The following is a 26,798-nucleotide window of genomic DNA, read 5'->3' as shown; positions in this document are numbered from 1 at the left end:
CACGGAGGCAAATATACAAAGAGGACAAGAGTGCCGGACCGTGTGGACTTACTTTTTTTAAATTATATATATATATATATATATATATATATATATTCCATAGACAAATAAACTTAAGTTTCACATGTCCCATTAAGGCTTCTTACGCATGATCTGAAATTTCACAAAACCTACTGAATTTGTGCCACTCAAACTAAAAAAAGCAATGAAATTACAATCTTTAAGGCAGATGCCTTAATGGATGTGTTCCTTGCACAATACAGATATGATATGCCATCACACCCTGTGGTTAACTGCAGATTCAGCACTCTCACAGAGTGAGATTGCTGTCACTCACAAAATGGTGGAGCTGCTAATTCACAGAATTGTGTGCTCATTGGAATAAACACATGCAGTCTATGCAACTGAGGTCTGAGCAGTTATGTGGCACACATATCCCACTAAGTGCCCACAATCTTCCCATTCATTCACCACAACAATCCCACTGGGCCAGAACATCCTTCTCACTCCATACATCCATTTCATTCAGAATACACATTCAGCTCCCTAATTGCTAAAACTATCATACTAGGTCTATGCATGTACACTATCTGTGCCTCTATGCTGCTATAACTTCCCTAATCCCTACAGCTGTGTGGTCTCCTGTGTTTATTCCCTCATCCGCACCAATCTGTCTTTCCCCATTTGCGCTGCCCTGTCTTACTGCATTAGTGCCACTCTGTTTCCTTGCTTCTGCACCACCACCTTCCCCTAGTCACACCACTTTGTCTTCCCCTCATCTGTGCCACTCTTTATTACTGTATCTGCACCACTCTGCACCACCACCCCAACTGTGGGAATCTTTCTTCCCACCTATCCGCACCTATCAGTCTTCCCCAATCTCTACTGATGTTCTACCATTGTGCTAGTCTGTATTCACTCATTTGTACCAATCTGTTTTTACCATCAGCGCTGCTCTGCCTTCCCGCATCCATGCCACTCTATACCCCCATCCACATTGCTGTGTTTTCCCAAACCATGCCACTCTGTGTCCCCTGCACCCACACCACTGTTTTTCACCCATCTGCATCACTTTGGCTTTTTCCCATCAGTGCTGCTCAATCTTCACTCCCTCTCCATGGCCTATATGTCCCCATCCACACCGCTCTGTCTCTTCCCCTATCCACTCCACTCTTATCCCATCTGTGCAGCTCTATCTTCTGCTCAGACCTCAGTTGCATAGACTGCATGTGTGTATTTCAATGAGCACACAATTCTGTGAATTAGCAGCTCCACTATTTTGTGAGTGACAGCAAATCTCACTCTGTGAGAGTTCTGAATCTGCAGTTAACCACAGGGTTTGATGGCATACCATATCTGTATTGCGCAAGGAACACATCCATTAAGGCGTCTGCCTTCATGACCATAATTTCACTGCTTTTTTTAGTTTGAGTGGCACAAATTCAGTAGGTTTGGTGAAATTTCAGGTCATGTGAAAGAAGCCTGAATGGGACATGTGAAACTGTAAGTTTTTTTTGTCTATGGAATTTCATTGCTTTTTTAAAATGTATGAGGCAAACCGGGCCACCTGTAGGGCAGAAGGACAACAAATAGGTACACTAACACAGGGAGGAGCAGACAGCACACAGAAGGTGTTTTAAGGGTGCAGAGGGAGAGACAGCTGCTGGGGGCAGGCTGCAGGTGTGTGGGGCAGTGGCAGCAGCAGGGGGCGAAGCAGTGGCAGCAACAGAGCCATGCACAGAAGCATCAGCGGTCAACAGAGGGACTCACTGGTGCTGGACATGCACCTGAGAAAATCAAATCAATAAGACACAGATGCATGGATGTATCAGTGAAATCCATCCAAGCAACTGTTAAAAAATTAATATGTAATATAAAAAAAATGGTGTGCCCCCACAGCACAACCAGCATCAGGCTAATCAGAGCCAGTCCTGGTTGCCAAAATACAAGGGACAAATGACTGGTGCTGGGCATGCACCTGAGAAAATCAAATCAATAAGACATAGATGCATGCACGTATCCATGAGATCCGCATTGTTTTAAAAAATGAAAGTGGAATATTAAAAAAAAATTATGTGCCTCCACAGCACAACCAGCATTGGGCTTTGGAGCCCCAGTACTGGTTGTGCTAAACACAGGGGACAAACGATGTAGAGGTTCCATGTATAAAGCACAACCAGCACCAGGCTAATCAGAGCCAGTCCTGGTTACCAAAATACAGGAGGTACGGAGCTGAAATTTGGCATGGGCTGGTAGAACTGTCGCTCGGTACTGCGTGCCAAATTTTACGGCAAAAACATAAAAAATGAGGACTTGGGAGTAAGCTAAATTTCCAACTGTAAGTTTTTTCTGATACTCAGGACCACTTTTCTGCTGTTCTCTATGGGGGATTTTTGGGAAGGCGTAACTGAGGGTAGGGGAAAATTTAGACTTGGAATTTGTTTTATTAGGTAGCTATTGTTCAACAGTAGGTGCTTTTTGGGGTTTAGGTAATTGAGAAAGTTACAGTTTTTAAACTATCACCTCACGAATCTGCCATTATATAGATAGGAAATTTCAACTTGATGCGCAGCCTTAATAGGAGCATCCATCAGTTGTACTCACTGTGGCTTCACTTGGGTGCACCAAGATGGCAGGTTAGTGCGGGTGGTGGGCTCGGGAGAAGGAAGCAGCCATGAGCTACGGCCAGAACCAGGGGGGAGTACCAGGCATTAGCTGCGGCCTAGACCTGGGGGCGTTAGCAGTGGTGGTGGGGGAGGCGGCAGGACTCGGGGGAGGTAGCAGCAGACAGGTGCATGCTTGAATCTGAAAGATCTGTGATACCTGCATCTGTGTATAAATAAACAGAGAAGCGCAGATGGGATCAGTGAGACCAGTCTGTGCTTCTGTGTTTAAAAAAAAAACCCTGTGTAAAAAAAAAAAGAAAATGGCGTGACCCCGCCCCCTAAAAGGACAACCAGCATCAGGCTTTGGAGAGCCAGTACTGGTTGTGCTAAATACAGAAATACAGGGGACAAATGATGTAGGGGTCTCCGTATTAAGCACGACCAGCACCAGGCTTTTCTAAACCAGTCCTGGTTGGCAAAATATGGGGGACAAATGACATAGGGGTCCCCCATATTCAGCACAACCAGCACTGGGCTCTGAGCCAGTCCTGGTTCTGGAAATACAGGGGAAAAATGTGTAGGGTCCCCCTGTATTTACCAGAACCAGCACCGGTCCCTATCTAGCAGGTGGAGTGATGCCACAGCCAGGGGAGCCCTTTCACTGGGCCCCACCAGCCAAAGCATCACCCCTTACTGCTAGTCAGCCCAGGCCAGGGATCCCTGGGGAGCTGGCTCCCCCTCTCCAAGGCACCCCAGGCCCAGGCTTATAGCCTGGTTCTATCCCGGCACCCCTGGCCGGTGGGTGATGGGTTGATTGTGTAGTGTGGTGCATATGAAACTATAAATATTGTCTTTTGCAGTAGTACTACAGGTCCCAGCAGGCATCCACGCAGACTGGTACATGGAGAACCACAAGTACCAGCAGGCAGGGCATTACGGGCCCGTTGGTACCTATAGTATCCCTGCAAAGGAAATATTAAAATAAAACAAACACCAATTTTTTAAGCCTTAAGCTCTTTTACATGACTGCCGCATCCCCAGGACTTCCATGGAATCTTCACCTGGGGGGCTGCAGCCTTTGAGCTATTTTGCATGGCCGCCGCCCATCCTGGGCTTCCGCGACAACTTGTTGCTTCAGCTGGTCTTCTCTCCAGCTACCCGGCCGACGACTGACTGGACAGCGCCTTGTGCTGGCTTTATATAAGCCAGCCGAGGGGGCGGGGCGATGATGTTGCGAGCCGTGATTGGCTCGTGGTGGCCATCTTTGAATTTCAAAAATGATGCTGAGACAGCATTTTTAAAATGGGTACACGTGGTTCTCACCATTGAAGTCAATGGTGAGAACTGGTCATTGGCTGAGACGTGGAAGGCTCGCCTCTCTCAGCCAATGAGCGCTCCGCACCAGGATTTCTGTACTGAAATCCCAAGCGGACATGTCATTCGGGTAGTAGTGTCCTTAGGGGACACTACTAATGTTCATGGGCTTGCATAATTGCGTTGTTTTTTTTTTGCCAAGACCCTGGATTGCCTACTTAGGAACGTAGAGGACAGATCCACGCATAGGAGGAGGTGATTATGGGTATTTTATTACAGGTACTCCATAGGATTATCTACTGGAGAAGAGGACAGATTGACTTCAGGGATACTAGGTGAGTAAGGGGTCTATTTACTAAGCAGTGTTAGGAGACAGAGTGAAAAGTGATAAGAAAGTGATAAGGTGCCAGCCAATCAGCTCCCAACTGGCATTTTTCAAACACAGCCTGTGAGATGACAGTTGGGAGCTGATTGGCTGGCACCTTATCACTTTCTTATCACTTTTTACTCTGTCTCCTAACACTGCTTAGTAAATAGACCCCTATGTGAGATAGTGTGTGCATGTGTGAGTACATGTGTGTTTACATGTATGTTTTAATAACATTTTACTTTTCTATGGTGTGTGTGTTGTGTAGTTTTTTTAATATTGCTTTTGCTGTGGAAATACAGGTACAGGTACCAGCAGGCCAGTAATGCCCCGCATGGTTATACTTGTGGTTCTCCAAGTACCAGCATGCGGGGGATTCTTGCTGGGAACTGCAGTTGCATAGCAAAAGACAATGTTGTAATTCTTTCTTTGCACCACACTTTACATAATCAACCTGGCACCCACCAGCCAGGGGTGCTATCAGCCTGGGGTGCCCTGAAGAGGGGGATCCCATTATTGGGGGGTCCCCAGCTCCCCAGGGATCCCTGGCCTGGGCTGACTAGTGGTCAGGGGTGAGGCTTTGGCTGGGGGGGCCTGGTGAGAGGGCTCCTCTGGCTGTGGCATCACCCCCCCCCCACTAGAAAGGGTCCGGTGCTGGTTCTGGTAAATACAGGGGGACCCTACGCATTTTTTTCCCCTGTATTTCCGGAACCAATGTTGGTTGTGCTGAATACGGGGTACCCCTACATCATTTTTCCCCCTTTGGCAACGAGGACTATTTATGAAAAGCCTGGTGCTGGTTGTTCTTAATACGGGAGACCCTACATCGTTTGTCCCCTGTATTTAGCACAACCAGTACTGGGTCTCCAATGCCCGGTGCTGGTTGTTTTTTGAGGGTGGGGCCATGCTATTTTTTTATTGTTTACCTGCTGTACCCGCTCCCCCCCTCTCGGCGCCCCTGGTCATGATGTCAGGACGCGTGACACTGTCATACGTAAAGGCCAGCCACCATGGGGTTGTGGGTAGCGGTGGCTGGCTAGTCAGCAGTGCGCACACAGAGTGTGCTTTGGAGCGGCGGCAATAGCAGCATTGGGCAGAGCGGAGCCTGGTAAAAGCAGCGCTGCACTGATCAGGGACAGCCGCACAGGTGTCGGGCAGCAGTGGTGTGGTGGCCTTTTCTACCCCCACGATAGCCTCAAATGTAAGCCAATGAAACAGACCTGCGTCATATACAGTCCATAATGATGGCTGGGGCTGGGTGCTGAGTGTTATTATTAACTGCACTTTGAAAGCCAATAAATGGATGGCTGTCAGTGAGTGCGCTATCAGAGTGCGGTTAATGCATATGACTGGATATATTAAAATAAGGGAGCTCTAAAAATACATCTACCCCCTCTGAGCACATTTCTTCACACACTAATCATTGGCAACTATTGTCTGAGGCCATTTTATGGTTTTATATATATATATATATATTAGGGGTGAGCGGGTTCGGATTTCTGAAATCCGAACCCCCCCGAGCCCCCCCGATCCGAGGCCGATCCGAGTCAGGCTCGACTTTTCCCACCTGACTCGGATCTGAAATCGAGGCAAAACGTCATCATCCCGCCTTCCTGGTCTCGCGGGTTTTGGATCCGATATAAGGTACCCGCGTCAGCGCCATTTTCTCACTCGGCTGTGGACAGTGAAGAGGGAGGGTGGGAGTTAGGGCTGGCTGGGCTGTGTTGTGTAGTGTAGTGTTGTGCTGTGCTGTGCTGCTGTTGTCCATAGGGACTGTGTCCACTCCTCCAAAGTCCATAGGGGCTGGCTGTGTTGTGCTGTGCTGCTGTTGTCCATAGGGGCTGTGTCCACTCCTCCAAAGTCCATAGGGGCTGGCTGTGTTGTGCTGTGCTGCTGTTGTCCATAGGGGCTGTGTCCACTCCTCCAAAGTCCATAGGGGCTGGCTGGACTGTGTTGTGCAGTCAGTTGTCCATAGGGGCTGTGTCCACTCCAAAGTCCTGTGCAGTGTCCCCGTACTAAAGGGGTGCTGTAGTGTTGTCCAGGGGTTGCTCTGTCCATCAGGGGTGCTCCCCCATGTGCAAAAAAAAGAAAAAAACTTCTGTATTTGTGAATTGTGTGCGCAGTAGCCGCACGTGCATCAACAAAGCAGCGCCAAGCGTGCGCCTGTGTCATAAGTAAAGGGCCAGCTGGTTCATCCGTAAAAGGGTGCTGTAACCCCCAAAGTGCACTCCAAATAATTATAATATGTTTTTTTTTCTGTGTTTGTGAATTGTGTACACAGTAGCCGCACGTGCATCAACAATGTAGCGCCAAGCGTGCGCCTGTGTCATAAGTAAAGGGCCAGCTGGCTCATCTGTTAAAGGGTGGTTTAACTCCCAAGGTGCACTCCAAACAAAATAAAAAAATATTTTCTGTGTTTGTGAATTGTGTGCACTGTGGCTGCACATGCATCAACAAAGGAGCAGCGCCAAGCGTGCGCCTGTGCCCCATAAGTAAAGGGCAGGCTGGCTTGTCCTTTAAAGGGTGCTGTAACCCCCAAAGTGCACTCCAAAAAAAATAAAAATATATTTTTTTTTGTGTTTGTGAATTGTGTGCGCAGTAGCCGCACGTGCATCAACAATGTAGCGCCAAGCGTGTGCCTGTGTCATAAGTAAAGGGCCAGCTGGCTCATCTGTTAAAGGGTGGTGTAACCCCCAAAGTGCACTCCAAACAAAATAAAAAAATATTTTCTGTGTTTGTGAATTGTATGCACTGTACGTGCATCCTCAAAGTAGCAGCGCCAAGCGTGCATCTGTGTGTTAAAGGGTGGTGTAACTCCACAAAAAATAAAAAAATCTTTTTTTTCTGTCTTTGTGAATTGTGTGCACTGTAGCTGCACGTGCATCAACAAAGGAGCAGCGCCAAGTGTGCGCCTGTGTCCCATAAGTAAAGAGCCGGCTGGCTCATTTCTTAAAGGGTGGTGTAACCCACAAAGTGCACTAGTCTCCAACAAAAATAAAAAATTATTTTATGTGTTTGTGTGCGCCTTAGCCGCACGTATATATCAATATAACATAAATGGAGGACCAAACTTTCTCCAATAAAAATAAAATAGGGAAAGATCAAGAACCACTTCCTCCTAGTGCTGAAGCTGCTGCCACTAGTCATGACATAGACGATAACATGCCATCAACGTCGTCTGCCAAGGCCGATGCCCAATGTCATAGTAGAGGGCACATACAATCCCAAATGACAAAGTTCAGGAAAATGACCTTAAAAAAAACGTTTAAATCATCTGAGGACAAACGTAAACTTGCCAATAAGCCATTTACGACACGGAGTGGCAAGGAACGGCTAAGGTCTTTCCCTATGGTCATGACTAGTGCTTCAGCTTCACATGACGATGGAAGCCCTCCTCCCACTAAAAAAATCAAACGAGTTAAGCTGGCAAAAGCACAGCGAAGAACTGTGCGTTCTAAGAAGATATCACAAATCCCCAAGGAGAGTCCAAGTGTGGTGGCGGTTGTGATACCTGACCTTCCCAGCACTGGATGGGAAGAGGTGGCTCTTTCCACCATTTGCACGCCCCCTGCAAGTGCTGAAAGGAGCACCCACAGTCCACTTGCTGATATGCAAATTGAAGATGTCACTGTTGATATACAATAGGATGAGGATACTGGTGTAGCTGGTGCTGAGGAGGAAGTTGGCGAGGAGGATTCTGATGGTTATGTGGTTTGTTTAAATCAGGCTCCAGGGGAGACAGTTGTTGTCTGTGGGATGAAAAAGCTCATCACGGTCATGCCCGGGCAGAAGACCAAACATTCCACCTTTTTGGTCTGGCAATATTTCTATCCAAATCCGGACAACAACTGTCTTGTCATATGTACCATATGTAAAGGTGAAATAAGTAGGGGTAGGGACGTTAACCACCTAGGAATATCCTCCCTTATACGGCACCTGCAGCGCGTTCCTAAAAAGTTACTGTCAAGTTCAGAAACTTTGGCTAAGACCATAAGCAGTCCAGGGACACCTAAAATCCCGTTGTCCTGTTGTATCCAAGCGCCTGCAAACCACACCGTCAACTCCCTCCTCGTCAATTTCCTCCTTAGTCAGGATCAGAAGTAGTACTGTAGGCCATGTCACTGGCATGACTGACTCTCCTATCCGGGATTCCTCCGGAGGATCCTGCATTGCTACGCCTACTGCTGCTGCTGTTGCTGCTGCTGGGAGTTGTTCATCATCCCAGAGAGGAAGTAGGAACACCACTACTTTTACTAAACAATTGACCCTCCAACAGTCCTTAGCGAGGAGGATGAAGTACGACAGCAGTCATCCTGAAGCAAAATGTATAACTGAGGCCTTGACTGCTATGTTGGTGTTAGACGTGCGTCTGGTATCCGCCATTAGTGCAGTGGGATTTAGACAATTGATGGAGGTAGTGTGTGCCCAGTTCCAAATCCCGTCTAGATTCCACTTCACTAGGCAGGCGATACCGAGACTGTACAGAAATGTCAGAAAAAGTGTCCTCAGTGTCCTGAAAAATGCGGTTGTACCCGTTGTCCACTTAACCACAGACATGTGGACAAGTGGAACAGGGCAGACTAAGGACTATATGACTGTGACAGCCCACTGGGTAGATGTATCACCTTACGCAGCAACAGCAGCAGCGTCACCAGTAGCAGCATCTCAGAAACGCCAGCTCGTTCCAAGGCAGGCTACGCTGTGTATCACCGGTTTCAGTAAGAGGCACACCGCCGACAACCTCTTAGAGAAACTGAGGGAAATCATCGCCCAGTGGCTTACCCCACTTTGACTCTCCTGGGGATTTGTGATATCTGACAACGCCACCAATATTGTGCGGGCATTACATCTGGGCAAATTCCAGCATGTCCCATGTTTTGCTCACACAATAAAAATGGTGGTGCAGAATTTTCTGAAAGACGACAGCGGCGTGCAGGAGACGCTTTGGGTGGCCCGAAAAATTTCTGGCCACTTTCGCCATTCAGTGACTGCGTGCGCCTGTGTCATAAGTAAAGGGCTGGCTGGCTTGTCCGTTAATGGGTGCTGTAACCCCCAAAGTGCACTCCAAACAAAATAAAAAATTCTTTTTTTCTGTCTTTGTGAAATGTGTGGGCTGTAGCCGCACCTGCATCCGCAAAGCAGCAGCGACAAGCGTGCGTCTGTCTGTTAAAGGGTGGTGTAACCCTCAAAGTGTGCTCCACAATCAATAAAAAAATGATTCTTTTTTTTCCTGTCTTTGTGAATTGTGTGGGCTGTAGCCGCACCTGCATCCTCAAAGCAGCAGCGACAAGCGTGCGTCTGTCTGTTAAAGGGTGGTGTATCCTTCAAAGCACGCTCCACAAAAAATAAAAAATTCTTCTTTTTTTTCTGTCTTTGTGAATTGTGTGGGCTGTAGCCGCACCTGCATCCTCAAAGCAGCAGCGACAAGCGTGCATCTATCTGTTAAAGGATTACATTGGTGACAGCATCCAAGTAGGCATGTCAGACAGTCCGTACCTGTACTGGCTGGAAAAAGAGGCAATTTGGAGGCCCCTGTACAAACTGGCTCTATTTTATCTGAGTTGCCCCCCCCTCCAGTGTGTACTCCGAAAGAGTGTTTAGTGCAGCCGGGAACCTTGTCAGTGAAAGGCGTAGGAGGTTGCTTCCACAAAATGAAGATGATGTTCATAAAAATGAATTATCAACTCTTCCAGGGAGACCAGCCTCCAGAACGTACAGAGGGACCTGTGGTGGTGGATTCCAGCGGGGATGAATTAATACTCTGTGAGGATGAGGATGTACACAACACTGAAGAGGGTGAGGAATCGGTGGATGAGGAGGATGAGGACGACATCTTGCCTCCGTAGAGCCAGTTTGTGCAGGGACAGATTAATTGCCAGCTTGTTTTGTGGGGGCCCAAACGAACCAATCATTTCAGCCAAAGTCGTGTGGCTGACCCTGGCGCTGAAATGATTGGTTTGTTAAAGTGTGCATGTCCTGTTTATACAACATAAGGATGGGTGGGAGAGCCCAAGGACAATTCCATCTTGCACCTCTTTTTTTTCTTTGCATTATGTACTGTTTGGGGCCTAGTTTTTCAAACTGCCATCCTGTCTGCCACTGCAGTGTCACTCCTAGATGGGCCACGTGTTTGTGCCGCCCACTCGTGTCGCTTAGCATAGTCATCCAGCTACCTCGGTGCAACCTTTTGGACATAAAAACACTATTGTGCGGTGTGAGGTGTTCAGAATAGACTGGAAATGAGTGGAAATTAACATTATTGAGGTTAATAATAGCATAGGAGCAGAAAAACCCACAAATTCTGTGATTTTAGCTGTTTTTATGCTTTTTTTAAAAAAAAATACAGATCCAAAACACAAAACCCAGAACCCAAAACACGGAAGGGTGGTTTTGGCAAAACCAATCCAGATCCAAAACATGAAGAAAGATCCAGATCCAAAACCAAAACACAAAACACAAAAAGTGGCCGGTGCACACCCCTAATATATATATATATATATATATATATATATATATATATATATATATATATATATATATATATATATATATATTATTTTTTTATTATTATTATTTATTTTTTTTATTTACATAACATAACATGGCTGATGGCTCCATGTTTAAAATATCAGAGTCAACAATGTATTAACATTTGTTTTATATATTTTTCACACAGGCTGCTGTACTGCTAAAATTGGGAGGGTAGGCAAGCCTGATATTAACCATAAAAATGTCCTCAAACAATAATATCCAATGATTAGTGTTTGTTGAAAGGTGCTCAGTGGGGGCAGTATTTTCATGCCCTGCATACCTTCAGGCCCTGTAGTGACCACACCTTGCACCCTCTTTAGTTTCACCACTGGACTTGGCTCTCACATACTGTATGCAGATTTATATTTTAGTAGTGGTTCATGCTTTTGTTAAACAATTTATCACATGCACAAAGATTTTGCCAGTGAGTTTATTTATGTATTGTGCATCATCTCATATACTGTTGTCTTCCATTTGCCTTAATTGAAATGTAAATAATAATTATAGATATAAAATAAAAACATAGATATATCTTAGATACATTTACTATAGATAGATAAAATATATGACATTGCTAGATAAACAATAGATAGATCCCCAGGGTGGTGCCTAACCCTAAGTCCCCCCGGGGGTCCCTAAACTTAACTCCCCCATCCCCGGGTTAAGTGTTCTACTTACCCATCAGTGGATGATCGGGATGGTGGGGGTTGGTCTTCCGGCGTTGGGACAAAGATAGGCATCAACATTTTGACACCTATCTTAAATCCCTTGTCGGGCAGGACGAGTCGGGATTTAGACCGGCGGCATCGCGTCCGCCGGTTTATTAACTAGATCTCGACTTAAACAATGCAGGACAAATACATGGTATATAAACATTGCTGCAACAGCCATCATAACCCTCAAATAAGTTTCAGGGTGGCAGAAGTCAAGGGTTGGTTAGGTGCCATGAGTAATAATATAGGAAGGAAAAGCACAAGGGGTAAGAGGGTCCTGCTCATGAGGAGAGTTTACATTCTACTTTCTATATTATTCCTATACAATGTCTTGCGTCCCTTATTAACAACAAAAATCAGAATATTATATAAAGGGAATAATACATGATACGATTGCTGGCTTTAACTATACAACCTCTGATAGTATGATACCCATAGAAAAACTAGCTCTGGTGGTATGCTGCTCTTTGTACTATAGTTTTCACCTGCCACTGCAGGACACGCCCCTGAGTGACAATAGACACACCAATAGGTGGAGCTAGACATGTCCTTTGGGCAGAACATGACACGCCCCCTCAGCGGCGTGCCAAACTTCGTGCGGCACATTCTGCTACCACCTACAGTCTCCTTGAAACTAGTTTTCAAAAGTAGGCAAGTATGGCCCTGCTCTCTGTAGTGATCCCCACATGGAGCAGCAGCTGGCTGGCTGGAAATAGGAGGAGGAGGGTTGCTGGCAGATAAATCATTAGCCAGTGCTCCGAGAGCTGCACTGAACAGGTGAGAGATGACACATGCAGTTGCGGGAGACCTATTTCATGTCCAAATGAGTGGAGGTGAGTGGGAGGAGTTTCAGCCTTAATATTTTTCTGTTTGCTGCATAGCAGAAAAAGTTTAGCACTGTAGAGAGCAATGGCTTGCTCACTACAATGCGATGTTATAGGAGTCAGGCATTAAAGGAGAAGATAATTACATTATTTTCTCCATTAACCCTTTCTTGCTTTGCTGGCATACTAAATTCTGCATGACTTAAGTGACATTTAGGGGTAAATTTACTAAGCATCGAGTCTGGGAAAGTTTGCAATCTTTTTTTCCAACTCGCAAATTTACTAATGTAAAACTCGGGAGAGAGATCTCTTTTGCTTCGGGAAAATACTGGAGAGTTAGCAAACTCTCTTCAATTCACCATTGGCTAAACTCGAGAACCTTTTCACTAGTGAAGATAGGATTCGGGAATTTACCAAGCAGAGAGTTTCTAAACTCTCATGAGATGGGACAACACTCCAGTAAAAACTCGTAAAAAAAATTCACCTGCCTCTGATCTGCGAGTTTGGCAGAAACATATACAGATCACTGTGATCCATGTATGTTTCTGCCTGTAAATAGGTTAAAAACAGGTTAAATGTAATAAAAAAAATTACATAGGGTCCCCCTTAAAGTTTAATCAGCCCCGGACTTGCAAGCCAGTCCTGGTTTCTAAAATTATGGGGAACAAAATGAGTAGGGTTCCACTGTAATTTAGAAACCAATACCAGGCTGCAGGGCCAGTCCTGATTTTAATTATAGGGGGGGAAAAAATGTGTAGGGGTCCCCGTATAATTAAAAAAATAGCAAACTCGTCCAGACTCGATTCTTAGTAAATGTACCCATTAGCATGCTAAAAAGACCCCAAGTCTAATTTACAGTAAACCTATCTTCTTTATAAATGCAGTTCCCTAATGACTTATGAAGCACTTACTTGGGACCATTTATACATCTCTTCCATTAGAATGCTGGGTTGCATTCGGGATTATGTTCACACGCCCATCCCGGACGCAACCTGGCTGAGACGCAGTGTTGTCTCAAGGGGAGTGCGAGCCGCATCGGGTTTCACCCTCCAAGGGGATGACACCAGAAGTCACACTTTCATGTCCTCGCCCCCCCCCACCACACAGCTGCTAGGGGTGGGCGAGCGATGCAGCATCTGCCCAATCCCCCGGCTGTTGCCCGCAGTGCTTAAAAGTTGTTTTTTTTTCAAAGAAAGCTTGCAGCGCATGGCATCACACTGCACCACCACTGAGAGGAGCTCGCATACCTGCCTACTCCCCCCATGCTGCTGCTGGAAGAGAGGAGCCCGATGCCCACCCACTCCTCTTCCCATCACTGCTAATGGAAAGCTGGCAGAGAGGAGCCATCAAGAGGAAGGTAACTGAAGTGAGGGCTGGGGACACAGAAGTGAGGGCTGGCTGGCTACAGAAGGGGGTCCTGGCTGGCTGGGGACACAGAAGTGGGGGCTGGCTGGATACAGAAGAGGGGAAGCTGGCTTGGGACACAGAAGGGAGTGCTGGCTGGGGACACAGAAGGGGGTGCTGGCTGGGGACACAGAAGGGGGGACAGGCTGGCTCTATGGGGACACAGAAGGGGACAGGCTGGTTCTCTGCAGACACAGAAGGGGGCAGGCTGGTTCTCTGGGGACACAGAAGGGAGCAGGCTGGCTCTCTGGGGACAGAAGGGAGCAAGCTGACTCTCTGGGGACACAGAAGGGGGCAGGATGCCTCTCTGAGGACACAGAAGGGAACAGACTGGTTTTCTGGGGACACAGAAGTTAGGGCTGCCTGGCTGAATACAGAAGGGGGTTCTGGCTGGCTAGGGACACAGAAGTTGGGTCTGTCTGGATACTGAAGGGGGGCAGGCTGGCTGGGGACACAGAAGGGGATGCTGGCTGGGGACACAGAAGTGGTGGCAGGCTGGCTCTCTAGGGACACAGAAGGGGGCATGCTGGCTCTCTGGGGACAGAAGGGGCAGGCTGGCTCTCTGGGGACACAGAAGGGGGCAGGCTGGCTAGGGACAAAGAAGTTAGGGCTGGCTGGATACAGAAGGGGTGCTGGCTGGCTAGAGACACAGAAGTGGGGGGCTGTCTGGATATTGAAGGGGGTCTGGCTGGCTGGGGTCACAGAAGGGGGGACAGGTTGTCTGGGTACACCAGGCCCAGTGACAGGGGTGGACTAGGGGCACAGCCATACCGGGCCCCAAGATTCTAGGGGCCCCGGAGGGGCCCAAAGACATTCAACTGTAAATGATGGCTGCTCTGCAGGGTGCACTGCAGGTGCCCTGCATCACTTACAGAATGTCCGGAGGTGCCCGTAGCAAAGGAGATGATCCAACCCCCTTCCCCTCTCTTACCTTTACCAGGCTTTCTGGTACTGCAGTTGCCGGGGGGCCTGACGTCACGCTCTAGTGATTGGCCCCGGCGGCTGTATTCCTAGACCAGCTACAGTAAACCATGTGACCCTGGTCTCCTCCGTTACTAAAGCCCTGCTGTGTCAACCACAGGAAGTAAGTTACCTGCTGCAGAAAGGTCAGTATCCTCCCGATTTATTTATTTATACATTTTTTTTATTTATTCTTTCTCTCTCCCCTCCTCTCCCTCTCTCTCCCCTCTCTCTCTCCCTCCCCCCCAATTAGACTTCCTACAGACCCTCTGCACCTACGCTTCTCCCTGTCACCTTTACTATGTCAACCCTCTGCTTGTCATCCTGCTAGGAACCCATGGATGGTGGGGGGGCCATAAAAAAAATGTGTGTACCGGGCCCCATGATTTCTGTTGCCTGCCCTGGGGTACACAGAAGTTTGGGCAGGCTGGCTCTCTGGGGACAGAAGGGAGCATGCTGGCTCTCTGGGGACAGAAGGGTGCAGACTGGCTCTCTGGGGACAGAAGGGGACAGACTGGCTCTCTGGGGACAAAAGGGGATAGGTTGTCTCTCTGGGAACAGAAGGGGACAGGCTGGCTCTCTGGGGACAGAAGGGGGCTGGTTCTCTGAGGACTGAAGGGTCAGGCTGGTTGTCTGAGGACAGAAGGGGCAGGCTGGCTCTCTGGGGACAGAAGAGGGCAGGCTGGCTCTCTGGGGACAAAAGGGGGCAGGCTGGCTCTATGGGGACAGAAGGGGGCAGGCTGGCTCTCTGGGGACAGATGAGGGCAGGCTGGCTCTCTGGGGACAGATGAGGGCAGGCTGGCTCTCTGGGGACAGAATGGGGCAGGCTGGCTCTCTGGGGACACAGAAGGGGACAGGCTGGCTCTCTGATGACACAAAATGGAGCAGGTTGGCTCTCTGGGGACAGAAGGGGGCAGGCTGGCTCTCTGGGGACAGATGAGGGCAGGCTGGCTCTCTGGTGAAAGAAGGGGACAGGTTGTCTCTCTGGGAACAGAAGGGGACAGGCTGGCTCTCTGAGGACAGAAGGGAGCAGGTTGGCTCTCTGGGGACAGAAGGGGCAGGCTTGCTCTCTTGGGACAGAAGGGGGCTGGTTCTCTGAGGACTGAAGGGTCAGGCTGGTTGTCTGAGGACAGAAGGGGCAGGCTGGCTCTCTGGGGACAGAAGAGGGCAGGCTGTCTCTCTGGGGACAAAAGGGGGCAGGCTGGCTCTCTGGGGACAGAAGGGGGCAGGCTGGCTCTCTGGGGACAGATGAGGGTAGGCTGGCTCTCTGGGGACAGAAGGGGACAGGCTGGCTCTCTGGGGACACAGAAGGGGACAGGCTGGCTCTCTGATGACACAGAAGGGGAAAGGCTGGCTCTCTGATGACACAAAATGGTGAGCAGGCTGGCTAGGGACATAGAAGTGGGGGCTGGCTGGATACAAAAGGAGGTGCTGGTTGGCTACACAGAAGTGGGGCAGACTGGATACAGAAGGGGGGCAGGCTGGCTGGGGACACAAGGGGGTGCTGGCTGGCTGGGGACATGTGCCTTTTTCTGTGTGGGAGTTTTACTCTGTGGGGGAGCAATGTTATGTATCTCTGTGGGGGACAAATGTTATTTATCTCTGTGAGGGAGCAATGTTATGTATCTCTGTGGGGGTGCAATGTTATCTCTTTGGGGGAGCCATGTTATGTATCTCTGTGGGGGAGCACTGTTATGTACCTCTGTGGGGGAGCAATGTTATGTATCTTTGTGGGGGAGCAATGTTATGTATCTCTGTGGGCGAGCAACGTTATTTCTTCTATTGGGGATTCAATGTGTTTTTTTTTCCTGTGGGGGGACGACTGATGGTGTACCTTGGAAAGTTTAACAGGTCTTGCTGTCCCTAATCCTATGGATATGTTTGCATTATTTATTCATGTGGTAGTCTTTTCATTTGAGACCATGCCCCTTATTGTGAGACCAAATTTACTATATTAAGCAAGGGGGGTTGCATTTTGGCTTGCGCGGGGAGCTCCAGTCCCTAGAAACGCCCTGCCACCATGGCTGCACACAGGGGAGAGGCTCTCTGGTCCAGTCCGATGTCCGGTCTGGGCTGCTACTGTTGTGTTGTGTGGCTATGTCATCATGGTTAGTGCACGCTGTACCTCGCTGATGCGAGGTCCATGAGATGATGATGTCATCATCTCATGAGTCCCTCTCTCTCTCTGCTCCTGGCTCTGGCCACGACTGGGAGACAAGTAAAAGGTGGCAGGCCATGTAGGCGTGTATGTTCTTTCTTGGGTGGTGGTCATGGCAGTAGCTTGTTGTATGACTGTGTGTGTGTGTGTGTCATAGATAATAGATGGATAAATAAAGATATTTATATGTATATCAGCGTTCTCCCTACACTTAATTTCTCGGTTGTTTTGCCAAGCAAAATCCTCCAGCCATCTGGCACTTTGATGTGGCTGAGAAATGGGCACAAAAGTGGGGCAGGTTCTGCGCACTGTTAAAAAGTCTATTTGTTTCCAAAAAGCAAGTGGGCAGTATATGGTCGGCTCTTAAAAAATGCTGACCTGTCATGTTCCTATGAGTGGGTGCTTCTCACATGCTAGACACAACGCCAAAAAAGGTGCAGCCATTCTCCCAACATGCTAGGGCCAACATGCTAGGGCCACACCTTCTCCAGGGGATCCCCGGGAGGTTGCTGTACCAGGGCCCAAGTTTTCTCTTGGCAGCCCTGCATTCTCGCACCCCCCCCTCACATGTGCTGCCATCACCACACTCCTGCCCACACCCACCAGTCCGTTCTCCGAGACCACCACCGCCGTGCAGGTGGGAAGGTGAGGGCAGACTGGCGTTGGCAGTATTTTGGTCCAGTCTATCAGAATGTCCTTCTCTCTTCTCTACTCAGAATGCAGGGTGTGACGTCATTACCCTCGCCGGGTGCGCCCGGCATTCTGGGAGGAGCACTGCAGTGTGAGTGCTGGACTGGTAAGGGGGGAGAGAGCATGGAGCTGCACACCTTGGTCCTGATTTCTTTTTTTTGTGGAAGGAGGGGGTGGGTGTCACCATGAGTTACAGCATCAGGTGACACAAACCCTAGTGACGTCTCTGCTGAGATGCCATACAGACAGACGGCTTGACTCGGCACTGCTGGGTCAATGACTCCATCGGCATCATGTGTGGAGCCGGCACTTGGAGATGATCTAATCTCCAGCGCTGGCTCTTCCTATGCAGAGAACGGCTCGGGTCGCATCGACACGGGTTAACCGTTCACGGTACTTCACGAGCAGGTTGAACACGCATTCAACCTTTCTTGTGACCAGGGTAGAAATGCCGGGTCGCTCGACCCAGCTTATTTCAGCACTGCCCTTTCACACTGAGCTATAACCCGGGTTGCTGCGCGTTCACATACAATAACCCGGGTTATTTCTGCTAGTGGAAAAGGAGTATTACATTTTAGAGTTCTTTCATATGCAATGTAACCATTACCTGTGTACTCTAACTTATTTCTGTTGAATTATTCTACTTCTAATTAGCTAAGGGGTAATGAGTATCCCTATAACATCAGTCAGCACAAAAATAACTAACAGGGTTAACGCCTTCTCCTCCCACACTGATCCTTCCTCCCCAGATTACCCACATCCTGCCAGATATATAACCTTTTGCTTACCACTAGGAGAGATCTAAAAAAAAACAGGCATTCATTGACAATAGTTGTTATCTTGAATTTCACATAGATTTTCTGAACATGTCACTGTCTTGATTGTAAGTCATTTAAAGTTTACATAAAAATGACAGTTGTTTAATCACCAGCACAGCGATTTAATAAATCTATTGTTGAACAGTTTATTATTAAAATGGGAAATTAACTTATCTGTCTCTTCAAGCACCAATAAAATGACTTCCTAAAAAGTTTTAGTAACGGTGCAAATTTGAATTGCAAAAACATCTAATTTAGGACCCCTCCCTGATAATGGCCGCTCCCGCTTGCGCAGTAGGCCGCAAGGGGTCCCGCAGCAGAAAGCAAAGTGATAGCATTAGAAATTCTAATTATCGTGACAAAACAATGATAATAAATGGGCCATGCATTGCTAATATAGGCCCTCATTCAGAGCCACTCGCTAGCGGCAGTACGCTCGTTCCGAGCGATGTTCGCACATCTGCGCATGCGTACGGTTTTTAGTACGCATGCGCGAACCAGTCAGTGCGGCCGAAAATCGTTGGTACGCAATATAGCGAGGGCCTGCTATTTTGAGTGACAGAATGAGGCGTATGTGGGTGGTAACAGGGGAAGGTGCTTGAAAACGGGGAGTGGAGATCCGAACGCAGGCGTGCTTAAAGGTCAAAACGGGCGTTTTAAGGGAGTGCATATTTAATACAGCAGCGTCATTGACCACGTCACTTGGTTTTTTTTAACTCAGAACTGCTCGCAAAATAGCGGTTGAAAACACCAACCACAAGAATAGCGAGCAGTTCATACGCTGTACGATGTACTCGATTAATCTAATAAATAGCGGACATGACGTATGGTGCGTGCGGCCAGGGGGCGTTTTTATCAAAAAAACGAGCGTATGTTTTGCTCGCTCGTTCAGACTTAGAGGTGGGAACATACTGCAATTTGCGAACGGATCATTTGAATAGCCACCCCTTGTTTTTGAACGAACGACCACAAATAGCGAACGGCTCTGAATCAGGCCCATAATTCCCACTTTTGTTAATTGTGTTAATGCAGAAGCAAATCTTATGGGCAGGCAATTACTAATAACAAGTGTTGGATATACACATTTCACCCGCGGCTAATTGACAGGCTAAAGTCCCGCAACGCGGGGTTTAGCTATTCAATTAAATGACTATTTCCCCGTGTCATTAGACCGGGACTTCTGCGCAAGAACACACTGATTCCGCGAGAACTGCAGAATCAGTGTGTAATAACCTCTCGCGTGAGGCCGAATAGGGCGGCCTCACGCTGATTTTACCTCGCATCTACATGAGGTGCGAGGTAAAGTCAAACAGTGGGGACTCACGCGCGGGGACTTACGCACGGGGTCTCAGGGACACCCACGCGTGGAATCCCCGCTAATTTAATCCCATCCAGTGCGACAATTAGCTGCGGGGTATACCCCGCTGCTAATTGAATATGCCCCTATGTGCGGTGTAGTGTGAATAAGATTGTGCAATTTGGGCCTGATTCAGAGCCGGACGCTCTGACCAGAGCGCTCGCTCTGAATCAGGGCCCTCCTCCATGAAAATGGAGTATCCTCTTGGACGCTCGCATAGCTGTGGGTGACCACCCACAGCATATGCGAGCGTCCATGATGATGGTCGCGATGGTCTTGACCATCGCAACCATCGGATTTGCGACGGAGACCCTGCGGTAGGGTCTCCCTGCCACAAGCCCTGGAGTGATTTTGGCTCTAATCAGCCCCCTTCTGTCCCCAGAGAGTAAGCCTGCCCCTTCTGTCCCCAGAGAGCCAAAATCACTCCCACTAACATCACTAGTGATATCAGTGGGGCCGGCTCCAGACGGTAGGCGTTCCCATGGGAACGCCTCCGTCTGGCAGGCACGCCCCCGGCACGCCCACCAAAGGGGGCGTGCTGTCAATCAACATCGACAGCACACCCCCTTTAGTGCGAGACCCGGAGCGACAGCTTGGCTGTCGCAGTCCGGGTCTCGCGCATGCGCACGACGGAGCTCCCTCCGTCGTGCGCATGCGCAGTGGGGGAACATCGACCCGTTTGCGAGCGTCTTTTGCTCGCGAACGGGTCTGAATGACCCCCTTTGACTCCTAGGGCCTTAGCCCACTTTGTAAACAAGTACTGTGATTCTGCTGGCCGTACCCCAATGGGTGGGTGGGACGGCCCAAGGACCATTCCATCTTGCACTACCTTTCATTTCTGCCATCAGTAACATCAACACATATCAGGCAGTCAAGTCTGACCTACCTCAAACACTGCGGCTCTACTGAAACGGAGAGATCTCTCATGCTGCAAAGGAGAACACAATGGCAAATTAATGCACGCCCATGACACAGAATGTAAACTGTCAGACACGCCTCCGTTTCTGCAACCACCTCCCTTAACCTCCCCCAAACACTGACTACCTGTCACTCAACTTGCAAGTGAATCCTTTGGCCACGCAGTGCGGCTTTCAGCATGCACAATCGCTAACAATCACTTGATCTGCATAAATATTGGCATTGCGGAAATCTCTAAATCAGGCCCTTAATGCGGATTTCTGCTGACACTTCCACTTAAGTTTCATAGACTATTTTAAGTTTTTGGACACCATGGGGTATATTTACTAAAGTGTGGTTGTTATGGGCTTTTAAAAACTTTTAAAAACACTTTTAAATACCCGCACTTTCGTAAATATACCCCTATGATTAATATCACTCTTGCATACAGTGATATCACAATTAACTATCTTGATGTGTGTCTGTAAAACTGGGAATAATTACATACTTTGATCTGCAGGAAAGAAACTGACAAGAACACCCAACTAATGGCAGACAATTTTCATCTGCAACCACTTAAGTGTGGTTTTCCTTTTACACAACTTTTTTGTGGGGTACATATAACATCAGACAGGGGCGTATTTAGAGAGGAGGGGTCCCGTGTTCACTCACCATCCGGGGTCCCATCTTCTCTCTCCAGCAGCCACGGCGTACTGACACATTTAGTAGACTCTGGGCCCTAGTCTGTGCCGTAATGGCTGCAGCGCCATTTTCCCAGGGATTGCCCTACTGTGCATGCGCAGAATTCCGGGAAAGTGGCCGCTACAGCCACTTTCCAGGCTGCGTTCTGTGTAGCGCCTCTCCAGCCGACGTGGGACTTCGGAGAGATAAGTATTTGTAAGTCTGGGTGCAGGGTGTGCGGTGTGGGCCACCCTGCACCCATTATAGATATGCCCCTGACATCAGATGCTACCGAGCTACCTTTGGCCCTACAAGAAATGGGTGATAAATTTACTGACTAGGGCTATCCAGAAAGTGAAATCAAAGAAGCTATAAACATGAATAGGGAAAATGCTCTATCACACACTATAGGGTTTATGTACTAAGCCTTGCAGCGAGAAAGTGGATGGAGATAAAGGCCTGTATTCAATTAGCCCGGAAAAGTCAGAAATCCGCGAAAAAGTATCGCCGATTGCGCCTTTTCGCTAGGCAGAAACTTATCTCTGTATTCAATTGCATTCACTTTTCGCATACGCAAAAACGCAATATTATAGGCGAAAAAGATTCACCTCTGAATAGGTGGAGTAAAAAATTGCAAAATCGCTATTTTGGGGTGCAAAGTTGGGTAAACCACTCAGCACCCTTGGGACAGCCCCCCAAAGGATAACTGCATAAAAAAACCTAAAACAAACAGTGAGGAACACCCCAAAAAAGCACTTTAAAAATGGGGGCAAAAAAAGTGCAAAGTGGTGGTACAAACATAAAAAGTAGCAAACTACACTTTTGGGGAGTCTGCAAGTATGGGTGAGGTGTTTTTTTATTGCAGGTGTTTGCTGTAGGTGCGTTTTTTACGTTTTTTAACACTTCACTTTAGCGACTTATTAATATGCTTACACCCATTTCAGGTACCCCAAATTTGACAGGACTACTAATTTTCTCTGCAAAAAGCTGCTTAATGCTTTTCTTCACCACTTGTGCGAAGACGCAAATTAGTGGCAATTGTCAGGGCCGTAGGGAGGGTGGTGCGGCCGGTCACACACTTCCCGGCGCTGGAGGTCTGCAGGAAGAGACCTCCGGCAGTGGTGCACGGCACACGAAGAACGTCGGCGCAGGATCCCTCCCGCCCTCCACCCCCTGGAGGGAAAGGTAAGTGCTCAGGGGAGGAGGGGGGCGGAGAGGGAGTGAGAGGGGCGGCAGTGCTGCACAGATATGGCACTGCAATTGTGCAAACTTAAATACCTCAAACAGTAGTGTTAGGGCTAATCTGGCACTACTACATTGTTCCCCAATGCTTCTGCATCTTTTTGCGGGGTTCAGGATGTTTTCCCTGATTCTGACACCACTTTTTGCCTGTTCTGACTTTGCATGTCTCTGTTTTCGTGTATTTTGGAAATGAATAGGACGAATCGTGGGTATGCGCGCAATAAGTTTCCGTGGCTAAAATACGCAATGTAGGCTAAAAGTCCGGTATGTGAAACTTTATCGCGTACGCAAATCTAATTGAATACGGGCCCAAGTAGCAACCAATCAGCTCCTGTCACTTTACAGGCTCCTTCCACTTTATCTCTCTCCAAGACTTAGTACATACTGTAGACCCCTATACGTGATGTTTCAAGTGGTCGTTTGACCTTCACAAGTATCTATTCCATAGCATCCAAACACATCCGCAACACAATTTACGACATTGGCATACTATCCAGTCCAACTAATCATTGAGATTCGGCTGGGGCACAGTTGCGTTCAAACTCAGCATCAGCCCCTAGTTTGTTAAAATTCCAGACCTTCACAGTCTAAACGAAAAAACTTCAGATGCTGCAAATCCTTATAGAGACTGGACTCTTTTGCCCTCCATGTAGCCACTGCCCAGTCAGTCTGTATTCTCCTTGGAGACATGCCACACAAGAGAAGGGATAAGAGAAGAAGAAAAAAGCAGATGACTGTGTATGTGTGACTGAGACAGATGTCCTTCATTATGGCATAAAGGGACTAGTGACTAAATCATATGGCTCAGGAACTCATCGTTACCAGAAACAAAGATGTACTCACAGACCCAGCAGGTGACTGCATGACACCAGGAACGTCTGTCATCCTTTAAACACTTAAACTCTTTTAGAAACAAAATATGTTGCTGTTAGTGTAGACAGACAGACAGACAGACAGACAGACAGACAGACAGACAGACAGACAGACAGACAGACAGACAGACAGATAGATAGATAGATAGATAGATAGATAGATAGATAGATAGATAGATAGATAGATAGATAGTATCTTGTATACCACTCTTCTTCAGATAAGCTAAAATTCTTTTTATCTAATGTCTGTGTGATACTTATTGTTTACTAATATTGTTTGCTTTGAAGAAATACGCCATGAGGCTGTTTGCATTTTTTTCTCTGAAATCATATGCCAAAATGGAAGTTGAGGAGTAATCTGACAATTAAATTGGTTCAGATAAGCACAATATTATATTTACTCGGTACGGGGATTCAATATACATTGTATTATCACATTGCATGTTTTCACAAATTATTGCACTAGGAGGCACCTTTCTATTTCTTTTTTCATTTACTGATGCATCTTATCACAGCAAGGTTTTAAGGGCCTGATTCACTATGTAACGCAACCGCGAATGCAATAGCGATTATGCACGCAGTTCAACTCCGATAGTATGCTAATTCATTGTGATCGCAGTGCCATATGCAGCACTACATAAGAATGCCCACCTTACCTTACACATCCGTAATGTTTAGCAAGACTACGAAACCATCGGTACAGTCTAGTACCATGGCAGCCTCACGCACGCTTGCACAAGTTCTGACCTTAATCAGAAATTGCTAACATCCACGCACGATATGAGACCTCAGGCTGCGTAGGCCATTGCAGTGGATAATTCATGCATGCCCCTGCAATGGCGTTGAAAAGCACTGGCACTGCTGCGTTCGCCCAACCACCCCCCTGTCACCACCCCCAAAGGGCACTTCCTGTCTACCACTCTGCGATTGGTTTGCACAGTCAATGTGATCGCAGTCCTGATCGCAGTGGCTGGTTTGCGCAAGTGCACTGTGATGCATACGCATATGCAACAATCGCCCAATTGTGAGCATAATCGCAGTTGCAGAAGGTAGTGAATCAGGAACTAAGAGTGGAGCTGCCGCTTTTGAAGAGCTGTATTTTGGACCAAGGGCCTGATTCAGACCCGCTCGCGAGCGCACAGCGCTCTGAAGCAGGTCGATGGTCCCCCACTGCGCATGTGCACGCCAGAGCCGGCTCCGGCGTGCGCATGCGCGAGACCCAGCCAGCGACGGGTGCTCCGTCGCTGTGCTTCTCGCATCAAAGCGGGGCAGCTGTCGATTGTGATTGCCAGCTTGCCCCGTTTTGGAGGCAGGCAGGGGGGGTGGCTGGGCAAACGGAGGCATTCCCGAAGGAACGCCTGCCGTTTGGGGGGCAGCCCCACTGACATCACGAGTGATGTCAGTGGGTGAGCTTCCGGCTCTATTAGAGCCGAAAGCTCACTGGGGCTTGCGGGAACGAGACCCTACCAAAAGGGTCTCGTCACAAGCCCCAATGGTCACGATGGTCGTGACCATCGCGACCATCACCTGGCCACTCGCTAAAGCTGTGAGTGGTCATCCACAGCTTAGTGAGCGGCCAGGAGGCCGTCTTTAAAAAAAAAACAGGGACGCCCTGATTCAGAGCGAGTGCTCTCAAAGAGCGTCCAGCTCTGAATCAGGCCCTAAGTGCCATAGTTGTTTGTTTGTGCATATGTATGTATGTAGATAGATAGATAGATAGATAGATAGATAGATAGATAGATAGATACGAAAAGGGGACGTGGCCTTGGAGAGGGGCTTGGTCTTAGGGCACATCCCCTATTTTCATCACTTTGGGGGCGTGCCCAGTGGCCCCAGAGTGACAAGTGATCAAATGCTCCCCCCAACCTTGCTCCCGATACTGCGGGTGGGACAGCAGGACAGTGTCCGAAAAGCAGGAATGTTGCTTAGTAAATAAACCTCTATGTCACCAGCTGTCATACATGGAGGAGAAAGCTTGATGGTTTGGACCTCTTTTGCTGGATTCCTAGTTGGTGCCTTCCACAGAGTAACTGGCACCGTGAACCAAAAGGACTACCATAGCATTTTGCAGCGCCATACAATATTCTCTGGTTTACGCCTAATTGCTTTGCTTACCGTTTATGAAGAAACACGCCATCTGTAGATAATGTAAGTGGCACAGTGCCCATTGCCAGCAATGGGGAACCAGGAAGGCCTTCCAGGGTTTGCTGAATTTCAACCTGTTTGTAGCGCTATGTGCATGTCCAGATTAAGGTTTGTTGGGGTCCCAGAGCTACTAACTTGTACGGGCCTCTACCAATAAAATTGTCAGAATGATATGCCAGCGATGTTATTAAAAAGTATAATGTGTAAATACTCCCGGCACCACAGATGTGTTTAACACACTGTAGTGGGATGTAGTTATGAGACCGGCAGCCGCGATGCCGCTGGTCTCAATCCCGACGTTAAAAGTCCGATACGGGACTTAAAATAGGTGTTGAAATACCGACACCTATCTTAATCCCGACGCCGGAACACAGAAAGATGCCTGCCCAAACAAGGTAAGTCCGGGGCGCCCTTTGTGTTAGCCGCAGGGGGGAGGGTTAGGATTAGATAGCATAGCGGGCTTAGCGTTATGTTTTTTGGGGGAGGGTTGGGTTAGGCACCCCTAGGGAGGAGTTTAGGGTTAGACACCCCTAGGGGGGGTTAGGTACCACTGGGGGGGTTAGGGTTAGGCACTAAGGGGAGAGGGTTAGGTTTAGGCAGAAAGGAGGGAGACTTAGGTTTAGGCACTAACAGGGAGGGTTAGGGTGCAGGGTGGGGAGGGTTAGTGTTAGGCTACAAGACGGGAGGGTTAGGGTTAGGGAGAGAAGGGGGGAGCGTAAGTATACTTACCCGACCCCTGTCGGGATACCAACCATGGGGATGCCGCTGTCTGTATTTTGACAGGAGGCATCCCGACAGCCGGCTTTTCATACCGATTCCACTGTAGTGCCCCCAGTTCACATTTTCCACACAGAAACCCCAGCTCACATAGTGCACCCCATGCTGATGATGCTCTAGCTATGCGCATGTGCAGAAGGCCATCTCGCATGCGCATTTGTCAGTAACCAGTTGCCAGCAGTGTTAGGCTGCCAGCAACAAAGCAAAGGACACCGCAGAGAAGGGAGTCACCGGACAAGTAAATCATGTTACATAACAGCAGCATATTAGTATGTATCAGTGATCCTAATTTAAATATGCCTCCAGGAAATAGTATTGATGTTAAATGGAACCCTAGAGGTTTTTAGTACACCATTCCCATTTTTCTGTATCCCAAAGAAATGTGGCATGAGATGAGACATGAAAGGGACATGGCATAGGATGGCATAGGATGACTGAGGTG

The sequence above is a fragment of the Taudactylus pleione genome, unplaced genomic scaffold (assembly GCF_031769625.1).
Source record: "Taudactylus pleione unplaced genomic scaffold, aTauple2 ptg000007l, whole genome shotgun sequence".
NCBI classification, from domain to species: Eukaryota; Metazoa; Chordata; class Amphibia; order Anura; family Myobatrachidae; genus Taudactylus; species Taudactylus pleione.
The sequence above is the reverse complement of the archived record's forward strand: the minus strand, read 5'-3'. Positions refer to the sequence as shown.